This window comes from Telopea speciosissima, chromosome 8 (genome assembly GCF_018873765.1).
Source record: "Telopea speciosissima isolate NSW1024214 ecotype Mountain lineage chromosome 8, Tspe_v1, whole genome shotgun sequence".
Lineage (NCBI taxonomy): Eukaryota > Viridiplantae > Streptophyta > Magnoliopsida > Proteales > Proteaceae > Telopea > Telopea speciosissima.
The window spans coordinates 62718626-62738720 of record NC_057923.1 but is presented as its reverse complement, the minus strand read 5'-3'; positions in this window follow the sequence as shown (position 1 = coordinate 62738720).

Genomic DNA, 20095 nt, shown 5'->3' with positions numbered 1-20095 from the left:
CAGACGGACTGGCCTTTCCTAGCTAGGGTATTGGCAATGCCGTTTAAATCTCTAGAAATGTGAGCAAAGCTGCATTGAACCGGGGGGGCACAGAGAGACCTAATGTCATCCACAACATTTGAAACCTCCAAAGGAGGCAGCTTGGCAGGGTCCAAGAGAATCCTAATGACCTCCATGGAATCTGCTTCAATAATGAACCAAAAGAAGCGTTGATCTAAGGCGCATAACACTGCATATCTTACCGCCTCCACCTCTCCTATAAGCACAGACGGGAGGAGAACAGAGTCAGAGACTGCAAACCTTGGGCACCCAAGATGATCTCGACCAATAAATCCAATCTCTCCAAATGGTTTGCCCGACAACAAAGAGGCATCAGTATTTATCTTCAGAGTGCCAAAAGGGGGAGGAGACCAACGAGGAGCCACGCCACAACTCCCATCATAGTGGTTCAGCCCTTCCGCAGGGGGCAGTTGATATTCCAAAACGCCAAATACAATTTTTCAGCAGTGGCAATGACCTTAGCCTGGGGTCGCTCAACCTTGTTAAAAACAAGATCATTTCTGGAAAGCCAAATGGCCTAGCAAAGAAAAGAAGCCAAGTTGAAGGCTTTCCTAGTTACAATCTTCTCTTTAGAATATAAGGAGCACCACTGTTGAATCCAGGAGTGAATAGTCAGCTGTCCCTGGGCAGGGGGTCTATGAGATAAAGAGGACCCAAACCAGATGGACTGCGCATAGGGGCAAGTCAAGATAATATGTTCTATGGACTCCTCCCCTCTTCCACATCTAGGACAACACAGGTCGATGGGAACTCGCCTAATGCGAAGATTGACAGCTGGGGCCAGACCATTAACACACATACGCCACATAAAAGCCTTGACCTTAGGTAGGGTCTTGGCATTCCAAATGAACTTCCACACCTTCGGAGGGACTTGTCGCTGAGTTGAATTGGACGAAGAAGGACGCAACTGAGACTCCTCTTCTTACTGAGATGAAAGAAGATGATAAGCCATCTTTACTGAGAAAATACCATTTTTGGAAGCCCCCCACACTAGCCTATCTTCTCTTTGAACAAAGCTCAACTTGAGTTTAAGGATTTCGGCCTTGTCTTGAGGGGAGAACCATTGGTTAAGCGCTCTGTTATACCGTATTCCCAGGATATAATTAAATATCATTTCTTCTCGTGACGTGTAGATACCTGCCATGTATCTTGGTGACTGTTCTCCATGATGGTCAAACCTAGCTACAAAATCGTTGACCACAAGACGGGTTTGCCTGTGGAGGAAAGATTCCTCAACCGCCAGTGGGGAAAGTTCGTGGGCGACGACTTGTCGACTACCCTCCAAGTACCAGCCGGGAAGCGAGGAGTTCGGGAGAGAGCATCCTGGACCGTCACCTCGTTGGATATTTCGTTCGGTGATGAGCTTAGCATTGCCGTGGCGAAGCTGTTCGGGGTCATGGGTAATAAACCATGACAGGGGGAAAAGTAAGTTCTAGCCTCAAGACTTATTAATTATTCTTCCCTTGGTAACCTCGAAATGCGGGTCCGGGTTTGAACCGCTCGAGCTATTTCATGAGAGAAGGGAATAATTTAAGTTCGGGTCCCGCGTACCTTTAGGAAGTACATTGGGGACTTAAACCCATCTAAGAATGGGCTTTTCCCTAATTGAGGTTGTGGGCAGGCCCATATAACCTATTGACCCAATGATGGGTTATTCCATCCATTTACCCACATAGGACTAATGGGTTGACCCATTAGGCCTCATGACCCATTTGACTAAGGGTACCCATAGACCCAATTGTTATAAATGAGTCCATGAGGGAGAGAGAGAACATCACTTCTTCTTCAACATCCTCTTCTACCCTAAATCGTGGAGGAGAGAAAGAGGAGAGAAAGAGGAGAGGAAGAGAAAGAGGAAGGAGAGAGAGGCTTGGAGAAAGGTGGAGACCCCATCTCTTGGGCCAGAAATCGTGGAGCTTTCATCTTGGGGGTAGGTAAGCTTCTTCCTTCTTCTATTTTGGGTTTCAAAAAGGGGTTGGGTAATGGGAGAGATTGACCTAGATCTCTCTTGGAACCTAGGGAGTAGATGGAGCTTTAAAGCCAAGCTATGGTGGAGTTAGTTCACTCCATTATGAGCTCTAATGTGAGGGTTCTCATTGCCTTTTGAGAGATTTAAGGTTGGACCCTAATGAGCTTAGGATGGAGTTTTCTAGAAGTCCTTGTGCTTAAAACCACTTGAAATGGGGTCCTTGGAGGGGAATCCTTCGGATTTTGGACCTGAAGGTGTGAGAGTTTACATGTGGGTTCGACTCGCAAGAAATCACCCGAAATTACCTTCCCGAGATGGATTCGTGAAGGTCGGATTTACACTCGGATTCATTTTTCGAAACCACATCCGCATCCGACCTTGACAAAAATTGTCCTGAGCCCTGTGAAGCTCGGATTTACACTCGGATTCAGTTTTTCGAAACCACATCCGCATCCGACCTTGACTAAAACTGTCCCGAACCCCTGGTTTCCTAGGATTTACATGTGGTTGCGAATTTGGGCATGAAACCACTCCCGCAACCACTTCGTCTCGAAACCTTATACTTAAGTGTTTATGGGAGACCTTTTGGGATCCGTTCCTTCGCTCGTTTAACCTTATTCCACTCTTTGTATAGGTTAAAATATTCACTTTTGTGGCTTATTGCTTGATCGAGGCGACAACTGATAATCGTGGTGCTTGGCGTATACGTGTGAGTGGGTTTGGTTGTTTGGGCTTGTTATTACTATTGCACTATATATTATGTACTCATTATAATTAATAAGCATGTTTGGCATATTGCATAATTTTATATCTAATTGTTATAATGTTGATTGGTAATGTTGTATCTTGATGGGTCTCGGTGCGGTGGGTACAAGTCGGTTAACCCCGAACACTATATACATTTATGAAGAAATTATGTTGAATGTCATGTTGAATCGTATATGCCGTGCCGTCTGTGGTAACCGGCACTAAACCAGATGAAAAGTTGATGCGCCGGATTACCTCTCGGGGCGATAGGACTTGCATGTAGTATATTTGTGGCTAGGATTTCACACCCTTATGCTACGACCCTTACCAACAGGGGTTTAGGTGTTGGGTAATCGACACCGGATTCGTGGAGGTGGGAGAGGCCATCATGGTAGTATTGGTTATCGAGTGTCCGCCACCGAGTGGTCTTGGAGGCTTCGATCGGCGTAGGTCCCACGTGACAATTGAGGTTTCATTGTGGCGATAAGTTAAGTGACCCAGGTGTCTCCCGAGTTGTCACAGATGGCATATGCCATTGACTTAGTTGTTTGTTAGGTGGAAAAATGGACTTAACATGTGCATGCATCATTGGACTATGTGAATTGTGTGTTGTGCATTCCCATCCCCTCACGCTCGGTGGAGCTAACCCCTCGTGCGCACATTTTTTTAGATTATGGTGCAGGTGACGGATATCTCGCGGGACTTGGAGTTCAGCCCTCGGGATACGATGAGATCGGTGAGGAGGAACCGGAGGCCGTGTTTGAGGAACATGGCGACGGGTGTCCTTGCGATGATTGTGCCTACGGGCCGTGAGGATATTCGGGACTCGATCCCCTTTTGATTACTTTTGAGGCTAAGGCCTATGGTGAAATACTTACTGTAATACCATTTTTGATAGTTATTAGATGATCATTGGAAATGTAACTAATTACTGTATTTATCATCTAGCTTTGAACATCTTGTAACTATTCGATTTATACGCTTCCGCAATACTACATCATTTGGAATGTAATATTCCTCTTTTCTGCATTCTAATATTATATTGTGTTAATATTGGATATGACTGTGCGTTGGGACACTGTGTCAGTGATCCGGGCGGTTTAGTAGGATGACACGCGTCGTCCTAGTCACCCTTTATATGATATTATATCCCTTGTCGGGATGGGGGCGTGACAGCGTGGTATCAGAGCGAGATGCTCTGCACCAGCCACAGTCTAGCGGATTTGTGATTTACTCTCCACAATAGGTTGCTAAGTTAAAAGCTTCCAACAATGCATAATTGGAATGTGTGTGAATGCTAGGGAGAAGACTAGCTTAGGGAGAAAGCCGAAGACAATAGCAAATAATAGGCACAACAGTGGAAGGAAAAGACATGTGTTTATATTTATATATATATTCCTTAATTCCAGCTGTGAAACATTTCCATAAGCCAAACGAGTGATTACAACAAAATTCAGCTGAACTGGAGACTTCGAGTTCTTACAACCAAGAAAAAGAAAAAATAAATTTGCTTTGCATGGTAAGACAAAAAGCTAGGGGTCCATTGAGAGCATGGTGGGAATGGACGGAGGTCTCTTGCTCCATCTCATCATCACCACTCTTGGGCTCGTCCTCTGTGCCCTCATCATGGAGGTAGGAGTGCAAGTCCTCCATCTGCCGCTCGAGGCTCTCCATGCGTCTGTCTGATGCATCGAGCCTAGTGTTCACTCCTTCAAACCCCTGAGCCATGTTGGTGCTCATCTGGCCCAGAGTTGCAAGAATTCTGTCGATGTCAGACCCACTAGGAGCAAGGTGCACGATGAAGAAGCCGCATGCACATCGGTGAGGAGGAGGCTCCTGTGCTCGAGGCTCGGCCCGTGACCTCTGCTTGGGACCAATGGCTCCCCATCACTATATGCATCCATCGCACGCATCCTCGCCACTGCGTTACGATCTAGAGGTGGATCTTCTGTTAAGTCTTGATCCTCCTCACTCAAGTCAACTCCAAAATGCTGAAAAATAGTGGTGAGCAACCTCCCATAGGGTAAATCTAAGTTCCTCCTGGGATTTCGCCCGCATGATCCATGGTCCGCATGATAATGTAGGGCGGGCGATGGGAATGCCTTTGTAGAGGTGATAGGCCACATAGCCTACGAAGATGGAAGGCATGGTGCGGTGACCGGCTATAGGCACGATGTTGTGCTGCACAATCCGGCTCAATATCCTGGGAGAATTGGCAAAAGAAGTCTCAGGCACTTTCTTCTCGAATGCCCCACGTGTAAGCTCCCTGTATAATTCCCTGTATGCCTCTCTCCTGAGAAAGGAGTAGGGATTCTTCCATGGTGCGCAGTAGGTCTTCTCTCCCAGATAGCTACATTGAGGATGCACACCGTGCCCCTGTGAAGGATATGGTGACTCCCTTGACATAAGAGAGGATCCGGTAATCTCGCGTGCCTAGGTTCTCGGTGTGCAGGTTGGCGTAGAAGTGACGAACGAGCTTGGGATAGAATGGCTCTGGAAGGTTGAGGAGGTTGGACCACCCCAGTGCTTCAAATCTCGGCCCTACTTTGTAGGCGTTGAGGTCTTCCAGTACCACATCTCTCCCCTCCAAGATACTCTTAAAGCGAAAGTGGTCTTGGTACATCTCCTGTTTCTCTAGGTCTTGGAACCATAGTGCATCCAAAGCAGCTGGGGCAGCTTGTTCGGCCCGTGCACGCCTTGTTCTAGGAGCCATTTAGATTCCCTAACCTGCAACCAAAGAAGGCCAAGAATACAGAAACACATTAAGTCCATGCTTGGATATTAAGGTCTAAGTAGATATACAATGAAAGGAGACAAGGAATTAGAACCTAGAACTTGATTCCTACAACAGATTAACCACATTACAGTAGGAATGTACTAGGACAATTTTGTTGTGAATGGTCTAAGGAGTTAGGGAAAAGGGGAAAGCATGGCCAACATGTAGATGCAATCATAGAGGATAAACGTACATGGCCACATTATGCTTGGAGAAGCATTATATCATACAAGCATTTAGTTCAAACAAAATTGGACTGAATTGATAAAAATTATACTATGAAACCCAAAGAGGAAATTTTCAGAATTTGGTTGGAAGTTGAATGATATAGTACACAATATACATACATGGCCATAGTATACCTAGAACATGAAGTTTATACTAAATACCTAGTTCAAGCAATATATGGAGCTAAATTGTAGTAAATAATGCTTGAATCTCTAAAAGAAAATTCAGATGTGATTCTTGAAGTTCCAATTTGCAAGAAATAAATAAGTAATGGCTTGAGACAACCCCAAATTATATACACCAAGCCTACCTAGCAAAACCGAACTTGAATTGGGCAAAAGACATAGAATTTCGGTTAGGGTTTTGGGATTTCACCAAAATCCAACCCAAACCCATGGTGAAGGTGCAAAATTGGGGGAAATACCTCAACTAGGTTGCATATGATGGGAAACGAATGGAGAATGGACAATAATCCATCTATTTAGCTAGGAGAAAACAAAAAAACCCAAATCTTGTAAACCCGAAATGGATTTTGGGGTTTCTCCATAATAGAAGTCGAAAGGAGAAAGAGATAGATCGATAGAGAGGGAAGAGGGCATACCGAACTCGATCGGATCTGTGCGTGGATTGAGTGCCAAAAATCCACCTTGAAGGGAGAGGGAGCAAGGGACGAGTGCGGTTTTGGGTTCTCGGAGCGTAGGGTGTGTTTAGAAAAAGGGTTTTGGGTTTTGAAGAGGAGTTTCGAGTGAGAAATTCTGCTTTTTGGACCATGCGGTTTTACACTCGGATGCAAGATTTTGAATCGATCGTGAATCCGCGGATTCCCGAGACCAGCCTTTGGTCTGTGAAGGTCGGATTTACACTCGGATGCGGCCTAGTGAAACCGCATGTAAATCCGACCCGGCCAGAAAGGGTTTTTTGACCCTGTTTTGCTTAACCAACTTGTTTCTAATGTTTATTACCCTCATTATTGCTTCCCTTACCCCTCGTGTAACCTATGTTTACCTTTGCAAATCGATTTTGATTGGTTTGCTTAATATTGCTATTGTGCCTATAACGTGGGTGTTGGTCGTAACCAGTGTGTGAACCATGGTTAATACTGCAGTCAAATGCCAACCGTTCTCCGCTAGGGAAGAGGCCGGTGAGGCTTGAATACGGTTCTACCGGTAGCACCGCAATTAGTAATAATGCGGATGTTGCCGCGTTGTTGAGCAATAGGTTGCAATCCATGGAACGAGAGCATAGGGAGGCGCAACAAGAGCAGCGCAATTTATGCAAAACATGACGGCTATGTTCCAAGCCTTTGTTAGGGAAAGGCAGCCGTGCCTCCTCCTGTGCAAGTCAATCCTCCCCCACCTTGTGGGTTCTGCTTGTACCTAGTGTTCCTCTGGCTCAAGCCACTGCCGGAATTCCTTTGACACAAGAGGTGCCAAGCACCTATTCTACCTTCCACTTCGTGGCTCCTTCGGTCCAAGCGGTGACTCGGCTTGGGTGGATGTTGCTAGGTTATCTGGAGAGATTTCGAAACATCGTCCTCCAACCTTCTACAAGATGGCCCATGATTCCTTTTTCCTCAACATTTATAAGGGATCTTGAGAGAATCTTTGAAGTGATACGATGCAATGACACGGACAAGATCCGGTGTGCTACCTACCAGCTCCGGGGGTGATTCGATGCGTGGTGGCTCTCCTCTAAAGACCATTTTTGGGCAACTCACCCAGAGGCAACTTGGGCTCAATTCAAGGAAGTCTTCTTCAAAAATTTCTTCCCTCAAAACTTCCGTGATAGGAAGGAGTCCGAGTTTATGAGCTTCTTTCAAGGATCCAAATCGGTCCTTGAGTACCAAGCTTTTGAGGAGCTGTTTTACTTCGCCCAGGTACACATGAAGGCCGAGAATGTGAAGGCTAGGAAGTTTGAGAAGGGGCTTAGACCTAGCATTAGTACTTCGTGGTGCTACACAAGTACCCTACTTATCTTGAGACGGTCCAAGCCGCTAAGGTGATTGAGGACCAAGAGAGAGAGAATTACAGGGCCATTCAGCGTGGTAAAGGCCCATGACCTCTCATGAACCTAGGGGATCCACAAAATTCCAAAGGAGAGGATCTTACACTACTACTTTTTCGGTCCATCCCGGAGGTCGATGCGGTGCAAGCACCCAGGCCTACATCAACTCCTCACTATGGTTCCCGGACTCTCATATGTTACAATTGCAAGGAGTCCGGGCATATGGTTCGAGACTGTCCTCATCCGCGGATGATAGGTCCTCCAGTGCAGCTACGTAAGGCACCCCAAGCCAAGCGATTGTCGTTCTCTTCTTCTTCCTCCCGCCCATAGATCTCAAGGTCGGGTGTATTCTGACAAATGAAGAGGCCCAGGCCGATCCAGTGTTATTACAGGTAATGCACTCTACTCTTAAGATGTGCATATAATAGCTTTTGTTTCTATGATTGGTTGTCGTTTGCTTGTCGGTGTCGTTCTTGTTTGCTCTCACCGCTTATGCTTTATTTGATTCGGGGCATCACACTCTTTTGTGTCCCCTAGTTTTGCTAAGAAGATGTCCATTGAACCAAAGCTAATGGCCCGGAAATTGATAGTCGAGTACACCAACGGGTAGCAAGGTTGAACTTAACTCGGTTTATGATCCTTGCCCGGTAGGTGTGGGTGGTCACGGACTCAAGCAAGCTTAGTATCTGCTGGATATGAAAGACTTTGATGTGATTTTGGGAATGGATTGGCTATCAACTCACAAAGCCAGCCTAATCTGTTCGAGAGGAAGGTTCTATTCAAACCATTGAAGGTGAAGAGTTTGTGTTTATGGGTACTAAGCGGAGAGACCCAAGAAAGTTATCATCTCGCCCTCCAAGTCGAAGTTGTTGGCGAGAGGATGTCGAGTGTTATCTAGCATCCGTGATAGACACTGAAGCCAAAGGCGGCCTTTGGAAGAGTTGTGCGTGGTGAAAGACTTTCCGGATGTCTTTCCCGAGGATCTAACGCGGTTGCCACCGTCGCGAGACGAGTTCATGATAGATCGATTCCTGGTGCAGCCCCATATCAAGGCACCTTACAGGATGGCCCCAACTCGAGTTAAAGGAGCTACAAGAGCGGTTGAATGACCTGTTGAAGAAGGGTTTCATTAGACCAGGTGTATCTCCTTGGGAGCACTGTGTTGTTTGTGAAAAAGAAGGACGGTAGTATGCGTCCAGGCATTGACTACCGTGAGCTCAACAAATTGACAATCAAGAACCGGTATCCTTTGCCTAGGATCGATGACCTATTCGATCAACTACGAGTGCGAAGGTGTTCTCGAAAATTGATCTCCGGTCGGTACCATCGATTGAAGATCGAAATAGTGATATCGGCAAGACAAAGATTCGAGATCTCGCTATGGTCATTATGAGTTCTTGGTCATGTCCTTCGGCTGACCAATGCCCCGCGCCTTTATGGAGTTGATGAACGGGTGTTCCACGATGTTCTAGACAAGTATGTCATTGTCTTCATTGATGACATCTTGGTCTATTCCAAGAGCGAGGAGGAGCACGAGACCATCTTCGCCTAGTATTACAACGCCTAAGGGAGAAGCAGTTTTACGCCAAATTCGATAAGTGTGAGTTTTGGCTACAACAGTGGCATTTCAGGACACCTTGTTTCTCGGTAAGGGTATAGAGGTTGACCCTGGCAAGGTGAAGTCGTAGTTGATAGGCGATACCCAAGAATGTGGCGGACATTCGTAGTTTCCTGGGACTAGCAGCTATTACAGGAGATTTATTGAGAACTTCTCAAGGCTCTCCGCTCCTATGACACGACCGACCGAAAGGGAGTGAAGTTCGAGTGGTCCGATAGGCTGTGAAAAGAGCTTCCAAGAGCTCAAGCAGAGGTTGGTTTCCGCTCCGATGCTTACCATTCCTAATGGTACTGGAGGGATGGTAGTCTGATGATGCATCTAAAATGGGCTTGGGTTGTGTTCTAATGCAAGATGGGAAGGTAGTGGCCTATGCTTCTCGGCAATTGAAGGACTATGAGAAGAACTACCCGACCCATGATTTGGAGCTTGCCATGTGGTTTTCGCTCAAGATCTGGAGACATTATTTATATGGTGAGAAGAGCGAAATATACAATGATCACAAGAGCCTCAAATACTTCTTTACACAAAAGGAGCTCAATATGAGGCAGCGACGGTGGTTGGAGTTGTTGAAAGATTATGATTGTACTATCCATTACCACCCAGGCAAGGCAAATGTAGTAGCGGATGCGCGAGGAAATCTCGGTCCTTGTCACGGCATCACTAGCGGCCAGTGAGAAACTCATCGAGGAAGCTAGAAGGATGGACCTGAATTCTTGGTTGATGGTGTTACCTTATCTCTATCGCTTTATCAGACAATCCACACCGGTAGGGCGAATTCAATCAGCCCAGGCTTCGATGAGGAGATTCAAAAGGTTATTGAGGCTATCAAGGGGACGCGCAGCGAACTGGATTTTACTTTAACAGTGGTGTTCTCATGTTCGGACAACGGCTATGTGTTCCTAGTAACCCTCGAGTTGAGGAAGGAAGTGTTAGTGAGGCCCATGACTCTCCCTATTCTATTCATCCGTGAGTACGAAGATGTATAGAGATCCGAAGGAATATTCTCGGTGGAGTGGAATGAAGAGGGATGTGGTGAGTATGTGGCAAAATGTCTTACTTGTCGCAGTGAAGGACGGACAGCGACCTCATGGCCTCTTACGGTCATTGCCTGCTCCGAGTGGAAGTGGGAGCATGTTACCATGGATTTTATCACCGGGTTGCCCCGCACGCCTAGAGGTGTCGATACCATATGGGTTGTCGTTGGAGATTGACAAAGACGGCTCACTTCATCCCCATGAAGATTACCTATTCGATGGACAAGCTGGCTCGCTTGTACATTGATAATGTAGTTCGTCTACACGGAGTTCTGTCGGCATCATCTCCGATCGGGATCCCGGTTACATCTAAGTTACGGGGGGTTTTGAAGGCAATGGGTACCTTGTTGAGTTTTAGTACACCTTCCACCCTCAAACCGACGGACGATCGGAGAGGACTATTCGACATTAGAAGATATGCTCAGCTGTGCCATTGATATGCAAGGCATGGGACGAGCATCTCTACTTATTGAGTTTGCTTACAATAACGATTACCGGCTACTATAGGCATGGCACCGTTTGAGGCTCGGTATGGGAAGAAGTGTCGGACACCGTTATATTGGGACGAAGTAGGTGAACGGCGTATTCTTGGACCCGAGTTGATTCAGGCAACATGCGAGAAGGTGGACTTGATTCGTGATCGGATCAAGGCGGCTCGATCGAGCGATGAAGGTTATGCGGACTTGAGACGGAAGGACCTTGAGTTCACTATCGGTGATAAAGTGTTCTTAAGGTATCACCCTCCAAAGGGGTGATGCGTTTACAAGAAGGGCAAGCGAGTCCGAGATTTATAGGACCTTTTGAGGTCCTTGCACGGATTGGACCGGTGGCATATCGGTTAGCACTCCCTCCATCTTTAGAAGGTGTGCATGACGTCTTCCACGTATCCATGTTGAGGAAGTATGTCCATGATTCAAGCCATGTATTGACGCATGAACCACCGAACTTGCGGCCGACATGTCCTATAAAGAGCAGCTGAAAAAGATTTTGGACAACAAGGTTGTTCATCTTCGCAACCGGCCCATTCATTATGTGAAGATAAAATGGTGCAACCATCCAAGAGGAAGCTTCTTGGGAGGCGAGAGTAGAAATGCGGGCGAAATACCCTTTTCTTGCCTATCTACAAGGTACGTCAAATTTCGAGGACGAAATTTCTTATAAGGTGGGGGGATGTTATACCCGTATCTGGGATATAATTAAATATCATTTCTTCTCGTGACGTGTAGATACTGCGCCATGTATCTGGTGACTGTTTCCCCATGATGGTCAAACCTAGCTACAAAATCGTTGACCACAAGACGGGTTTGCCTGTGGAGGAAAGATTCCTCAACCGCCGATGGGGGAAAGTTCGTGGACGGCGACTGTCGACTACCCTCCAAGTACCGGCCGGAAGCGAGGAGTTCAGGAGAGAGCATCCTGGACCGTCACCTCGATTGGATATTTCGTTCGGTGATGAGCTTAGCATTGCGTGGCGAAGTGTTGTGTCATGGGTAATAAACCATGACAGGGGGGGAAAAGTAAGTTCTAGCCTCAAGACTTATTAATTATTCTTCCCTTGGTAACCTCGAAATGCGGGTCCGGGCTTGAACCGCTCGAGCTATTTCATGAGAGAAGGGAATAATTTAAGTTCGGGTCCCGTACCTTTAGGAAGTACATTGGGGACTTAAACCCATCTAAGAATGGGCTTTTCCCTAATTGAGGTTGTGGGCGGGCCCATATAACCTATTGACCCAATGATGGGTTATTCCATCCATTTACCCACATAGGACTAATGGGTTGACCCATTAGGCCTCATGACCCATTTGACTAAGGGTACCCATAGACCCAATTGTTATAAATGAGTCCATGAGGGAGAGAGAGAACATCACTTCTTCTTCAACATCCTCTTCTACCCTAAATCGTGGAGGAGAGAAAGAGGAGAGAAAGAGGAGAGGAAGAGAAAGAGGAAGGAGAGAGAGGCTTGGAGAAAGGTGGAGACCCCATCTCTTGGGCCGAAATCGTGGAGCTTTCATCTTGGGGGTAGGTAAGCTTCTTCCTTCTTCTATTTTGGGTTTCAAAAAGGGGTTGGGTAATGGGAGAGATTGACCTAGATCTCTCTTGGAACCTAGGGAGTAGATGGAGCTTTAAAGCCAAGCTATGGTGGAGTTAGTTCACTCCATTATGAGCTCTAATGTGAGGGTTCTCATTGCCTTTTGAGAGATTTAAGGTTGGACCCTAATGAGCTTAGGATAGAGTTTTCTAGAAGTCCTTGTGCTTAAAACCACTTGAAATGGGGTCCTTGGAGGGGAATCCTTCGGATTTTGGACCTGAAGGTGTGAGAGTTTACATGTGGGTTCGGACACGCAAGAAACCACCCTGAAATTACCTTCCGAGATGGATTACTGAAGGTCGGATTTACACTCGGATTCGATTTTACGAAACCACATCTGCATCCGACCTTGACAAAAATTGTCACGAGCCCTGTGAAGCTCGGATTTACACTCGGATTCGGTTTTGAAACCACATCGCATCCGACCTTGACTAAAACGTCCCGAACCCCGGTTTCCTAGGATTTACATGTGGTTGCGAGAATTTGGGCATGAAACCACTCCTGCAACCACTTCGTCTCGAAACCTTATACTTAAGTGTTTATGGGAGACCTTTTGGGGATCCGTTCCTTCGCTCGTTTAACCTTATTCCACTCTTTGTATAGGTTAAAATATTCACTTTTGTGGCTTATTGCTTGATCGAGGCGACAACTGATAATCGTGGTGCTTGGCGTATACGTGTGAGTGGGTTTGGTTGTTTGGGCTTGTTATTACTATTGCACTATATATTATGTACTCATTATAATTAATAAGCATGTTTGCGCATATTGCATAATTTTATATCTAATTGTTATAATGTTGATTGGTAATGTTGTATCTTGATGGGTCTCGGTGCCGGTGGGTACCGGTGCCGGAACCCCGAACACTATATACATTTATGAAGAAATTATGTTGAATGTCATGTTGAACTGTATATGCCGTGCCGTCTTGTAACCGGGCACTAAACCGGATGAAAAGTTGATGCGCCGGATTACCTCTCGGGACGATAGGACTGCATGTAGTATATTTGTGGCTAGGATTTCACACCCTTATGCTCGACCCTTACCAACAGGGGTTTAGGTGTTGGGTAATCGCATGCCGGATTACGTGGAGGTGGGAGAGGCCGATCATGGTAGTATTGGTTATCGAGTGTCGCAGAGTGGTCTTGGAGGCTTCGATCGGCGTAGGTCCCACGTGACAATTGAGGTTTCATTGTGGCGATAAGTTAAGTGACCCACGGTGTCTCCCGAGTTGTCACGTAGCATATGCCATTGACTTAGTTGTTTGTTAGGTGGAAAAATGGACTTAACATGTGCATGCATCATTGGACTATGTGAATTGTGTGTTGTGCATTCCCATCCCTCACGCTCGTGGAGCTAACCCCTCGTGCGCACATTTTTTTTAGATTATGGTGCGGTGACGGATATCTCGCGGGACTTGGAGTTCGCCCTCGGGATACGATGAGATCGGTGAGGAGGAACCGAGGCCGTGTTTGAGAACATGGCGGCGGGTGTCCTTGCGATGATTGTGCCTACGGGCGTGAGGATATTCGGGACTCGATCCCCTTTGATTACTTTTGAGGCTAAGGCTATGGTGAAATACTTCTTTGTAATACCATTTTGATAGTTATTAGATGATCATTGGAAATGTAACTAATTCTTGTATTTATCATCTAGCTTTGAACATCTTGTAACTATTCGATTTATACGCTTCCGCAATACTACGATCATTGGAATGTAATATTCCTCTTTTACGCATTCTAATATTATATTGTGTTAATATTGGATATGACTGTGCGTTGGGACACTGTGTCAGTGATCCGGGCGGTTTAGTAGGATGACACGCGTCGTCCTAGTCACCCTTTATATGATATTATATCCCTTGTCGGGATGGGGGCGTGACAGCTCCAGATTCCACCTTCTGTCGAGACCAATAAGCTCAGAAACCCAGACCAGTGGGCAGTTTGGAGGAGCAGGGTGATGAAGTTTGAAGTTGATAGCCCCTGGAAGCCACTAGTCCTCCCAAATCCTCACCTTAGTTCCATCCCCGATGATCCAAACAAGACCTTTGACCAGAACCGATCTACCATGTAAGATACTGCGCCATGCCCAAGAGGGTCGATGGCCAAGCCGAGCCTGAAGAAGGGTGGAATTGGGAAAGTAGATCGCTTTTAATTGCTGTCCCCACCAAGAATCAAGGCAGGACCATAATTTCCAAGCAACCTTCACCAGAAGAGCAGAGTTTTGTAAATTTGGCTGTTTAAAACCCAAGCCTCCTCTGCAAATCTTATCCCAGGCAACCCAATGTATTTTCCTCTCACCCTCCTTTTGTCCCCAATAAAAATTCATAGAAGCTTTCCGAATGGCATTGTGATGCGCTTGTGGGAGTTTAAAATGCGAAGCTGCATAACCCGATAAAGAGAAAGCTACAGATTTTAAAAGAACCTCTTTCCCAGCATGGGTAAGAAGTTTCTCCTTCCATCCACTAATCCTCTGAGCCGTTCTCTCCTGGATGTCCTTGAAGATAGCAGACTTGTTTGCCCCAAATTCCAGTGGTAACCCCAAGTATTTTTGCGGCCCTTCCCCATATTTAATGTGTAAGATTCTGGAAAACCAACGTTTAAATCTCGGAGCTGTATTCGGGCTGAAGGTGATAATGGATTTAGCTCTGTTAATTGCCTGGCCACTTGCAACACAATAGATGTCCATGCAGCCTTTAAGGTTATGCACATGATCGAGCTTAACCTTCGAGAAGAGAACACAATCATCCACAAAGAGGATATGGGAAATAGGGGGGCCCTGTTCCTAACCTTTATACCTTTAAACAACCCCTGCTGGGCAGCCGAAGCTAACAAGGAGCAGAGGGCCTGCGAACACAGAGAAAAAATAGCAGGGGAGAGGGGGTCTCCCTGACGTATCCCCCTCGAAGGAGTAATAGAACCACAAATAATGCCATTAATAATAAGGCTAAAGCTCACCGAACGGATCCCAGCCATGATCATTTCCACCCATTGTTGCTGAAACCCCATTTTCAGAAGAACTTGTTCAATGAAGTCCCATTCAAGGCGATCGTAAGCCTTCTTGACATCCAACTTCAGAGCCATTAACCTCTGCTTTTCTTTCTTCTTCCCCTTAATATAATGGAACACTTCATGCGCAAGGAAGACATTGTCAGAGATAAAAACGACCTGGGACAAACGCAGATTAAGGTGCTGCAACAATATCATGAAGAAAGCCTTGAAGCCGAGTGGCCATAATCTTAGAAATCAGTTTAGTTGCAACTCCACAAAGGCTAATAGGCTTATAATCTTCTACAGTCTGGGGGGTTTTCTTCTTAGGTATGAGGCAAATCAGAGTTCTATTAAATTGGGGAGGAAGAGTCCGGGATGTGAAAAACTCTAGAACAAAACCGAAAAGATCAGAATAGGTGAGGTCCCAAAATCTTTGGAAGAAAATGGGGGGTAGCCCATCAAGTCCTGGGGATTTAGTAGGTTTCATAGCAAAAAGGGCTTTTTTAACTTCTTCCAAATCAGGGGGACGACAAAGAAATTCATTCATCTCTGTGGTGATAGTAGGAACAATACAATTAAGAATAGAGTTGAGAGAATCTGGATCAATACCTTCAGAGCTGTAGGCATGCTAGAAATAGGAAATAAACTTAGCCTTAATCTCACGTTGTCCTGAGATCCACGAACCATCAGCTCGCTGGATTTTCAAAATTTTATTGGCCCTTCTCCTCTGAATCGTGGAAGCATGGAAGAAAGAAGTGTTTAGGTCGCCACTTGTGAGCCATAATATTCTTGATTTTTGCTTCCAGAAATCTTCTTCCTTAAGGAGTTCCTCAGCCAGCACGGCCGAAATTTCATTTATCTGGCTTTGGAAGAAAGTATTAACCGACAATCCCATAAGGTGATCCATCTCTGTCTGCAAATTCTGAATGTTAGCTTGTAAATTCCCGAAAACCTCATGATTCCATTTCCTGAAAAATTTTCGACAATTATTCTGCTTCAAATAGAGCTGTTGGGACTGGGTTTCTCTAGAATTGCACCTCCAAGCCGAAGTAGCAGCATTTTTACAGTCATGGTGGCGCAGCCACATGGCCTCAAATCTGAAGGGGCGAGGGCCCTTGATCTTACCACCATCAGTGTCCAAGAGCAGGGGAAGATGATCAGAGCCTGTTGTGGCTTTAACATAAACAGCCATGTCGCTGAAGGTACTTTGGCAAGAGTTATTTGCAAAGGCTCGATCCAATTTAACTCTAATATTGGCACTGCCATGGCAATTATTAGACCAAGTGAAAGTGGGACCTTGAGCACCCAGGTCTATCAACGCGCAGTCATTAATAAAATTTCTGAAAGCTTGGATATCCTTATCACCTGAAGTGTTCCCCTCAGTTTGTTCATGCCACGAAAGGATAGAGTTAAAATTACCAATCGCTAGCCAACTTCTAGTTCTAGTATGCGCAATAGTCCGAAGTTTCTCCCAAACAATATGCCTTCGAGATCTATTGGGATCACCATAGACGCAGGATATATAGAATATGTTGTCCTCATGGTCCTGAATCTCCACATCAATGATGTTAGCATCAGCCGAGATGATATTCACCCGGACATCCTGTTTCCAAAAAAACCCCAAGCCCCCAGAGAGATTCTGTGCATCCACACCATACACACCATCCATGTTCACCTTGCATCTGACCTTCTGAAGGTGGGGGAGACCACACTTCGTTTCCATTAGAAAGAGCAAATCCGGTCTATCTCTTTTGGAGAGGTTTCCTAAAGAGCGAATTGTCGGAGCCCCTCCTAATCCTTGACAATTCCAACTGAGTAGTTTCATGGCTTCCCATGGGGTTGATCCCCAGCCACTATGGGGTTCTCCGCTAAAAAAGGCAGAGTAGGAGATTTAGAGATTGCAGGTGAGGGAGTAGGGTAAGGTTTGTTTCTCCTGGCTTTCTTTTGGGAAGAGGATCCATGATACACGCCTGCGAGAGTGGGAGAGGTACGATACCGATGAGTGGTCGGAGAAGGGGATGAGCACTGGGAGAGGGGAGGAGGAGCAGGGAGAAGTTCAGTAGGGCCAGGAGTGTGCGCTTCAGTAGTCCTTTTTCGAGACGAAGGATGGACCACACGAATGGGAATATGAGGGAAAGACTCTGGGGCTTCAGGATGATGTCGCCGAGGTAAGTTGGACAGATGGTAGAGGCGAAAGAGTATAGGGTTGAGGCTGGACTGGAACCATCTGGAGGGTTGTGGAACCAGTTGTTGGGCCCAAGCCCATAAAGCCTCCAGAAGGGTTGTTAATGGTTATGTTGGCTAAGGGAGGTAGAAGGGCCAAAAGGGTCTAGGATATTTCTGGGTTTTGTAGTAATTGAGCCGACAAGGTGGAGTGGTGGTCAGAGTGGTGGAGGTGATGCTGTACGGTAAGAGGCAGGGAATGTGTCTCAGGTAAGGGTTGGTGTGATGGCGCTTGATCTGAGGGAGGTTGGGGGGACCAGGGCTGCAGGGAGGATTGAGGCATGTATGGCGTAACGGTAACAAGAATTGAGTACGAAAAGGTTGGGGTTGTGGACACGTGTCCAGGGGGGACCATGTGCATAGCTGTCTAAGTGGCAGTGGTGGTTAGTGGAATAGCTGAGGTGTCATCCTCTACATCGCCGGCAGGCATAGGCACCGGGGAAGGAGGTGGTGAGGGCTGGGTAGGAGTGGAGGCAACATTTCCAGGGAGCAGTTTCGCCGCTGTAGCAATTAGGCGCTTATCAGGAATAAGTCCCCTAATCTTAGGGCCAAAAAGACGAGGGGGATCAACTGGAACACTAGCTGAGCTCGGCTAGTCAGGAAAGGCAATCGAACAGCGGGAGTCTTCATGGCCAAGGAGACCACAGATAAAGCAAACCAAAGGTAGTCGTTCGTATTTTACCTGAATAAGGTTCTGGGTACCATTCCTCCGCTTGACAAAAACGCTAGAACGCAGTGGTTTGCTGATGTTAATGGTGATCCGAGCCCTGACATAATGTTGCCATAGACCAGCCTGGAACCCTTTAATAAGCATAAGCTGCTGCACCGTACCTATCTTTCTAGCTACTTGAGACCCCAGAGTCAAATCAAGAAGTTCTAGAGTGGTGGAGTGAAGTTGGACCCAGAAGGTTGTGGCAGTGAAACGCCACTCCTGTTCTTGATTCCAAGGTTCCAGGACGATGAGATTACCATTAACAGACCACGGCTCCTCCTCCAACACATTAACCATATCCAGACGATGTTGGAATTGAAAGAGAAATCTATGTGGTTGTAGACGCTGGACATCCACCGGCCTTCTGGTGTTCGAAGCCGAGAGAAGCGCCTCCGTTACGGCCTGCTGCCGATATCTTCGTCCGTCAAGGACCTGTCCTACAAGAGTATTTGCCCAGTTATCAGCCAGGCGATCCTCTGTTTCATCATCGAGAATGAGGGAGTCCTCTGCCTCGTCATCCAGTTCGTCCAGAGATTCCTCAGGGGAGGGGGTTGGCGGAGACGAGGATGTGTGAGTAGGGGTCCCCGGAGAAGAAAGAGTTAACAGAAGTGTAGAAGTTGGTTCAGCCATCAGATTCAGGGAAGGAAAACACACCAGGCTCACAGACAAAAGGGCAAGGGGGACAAACTAGGACGGAACACACATAGAAAAAAGGGGGAAATCAAACAAACGGCTAGAAGAAAATAGGAAACTAGTAAGGGACAAAGAGGGAAGGAAACCGAGACGAAGGAAAGAAACTTGACAGAGAGGAAAGGAAACTCTGAAAGCTAAAAGACAACTACTGAAAGGGCAAACTCAAAAAAGGAAAGACCAACGAAGAACTTAACAAGAGGTATTCAAGGAGAAAAACAAGGTGACAGAATATCTCTAGACAGTAATACGCGAAGATGACAGATGACAGATCAGTGGATCGACAAATGACTCAATGAACTCCTCGTCGAAGAACGCCATAGCTAGAACCTCAGGGGAATACTCACAGCGGAGGAGAACAAGTTTTTAGGGCCGCATGACATGAAGCACACTTCGAATGGTTCAGAATCCCATTCCATTATTCGTCATGCAACACTCTCCTACGTACGTCTAGTAGTAGTCTTGTCATGCTTATGAAATTATCTTAGGTATGAAAAATAATAAGAATTGAAAGAGCAAAACCATAGTGTCACTGTATCTACTACCTAAACAATAAGCACTGATATACTTAATCAATAGATGACCTCAACACCGAATCATAGGTATACTTAATCAACATCAGATGTGATATGTATTAACCCTACATACACATCAAAACTAGCCCATATACATGCATGGTTTTTTGGGTCTGAGCCCAGCCCAAAAACTGAAAAAACCCTAGCTCATGCTCAAAAATTTGAGGTTAGCGGGGTGTCAAAGCCAAACGAAAACCGTTTACCAAAATCGATCCGTTCAAATCAAAATCGTGAAACCGTTTAATAAATGGATAGGATATGGATATGGTTTCACATTTGAGCCCGTTTAGTTAAACGGTTTAAATCAGAGACATGAAGAAGCATAATTTGAATTCGAATTTGAAATTTGACAAATAATCTTTCCATTCCAAAACTTCCACTAT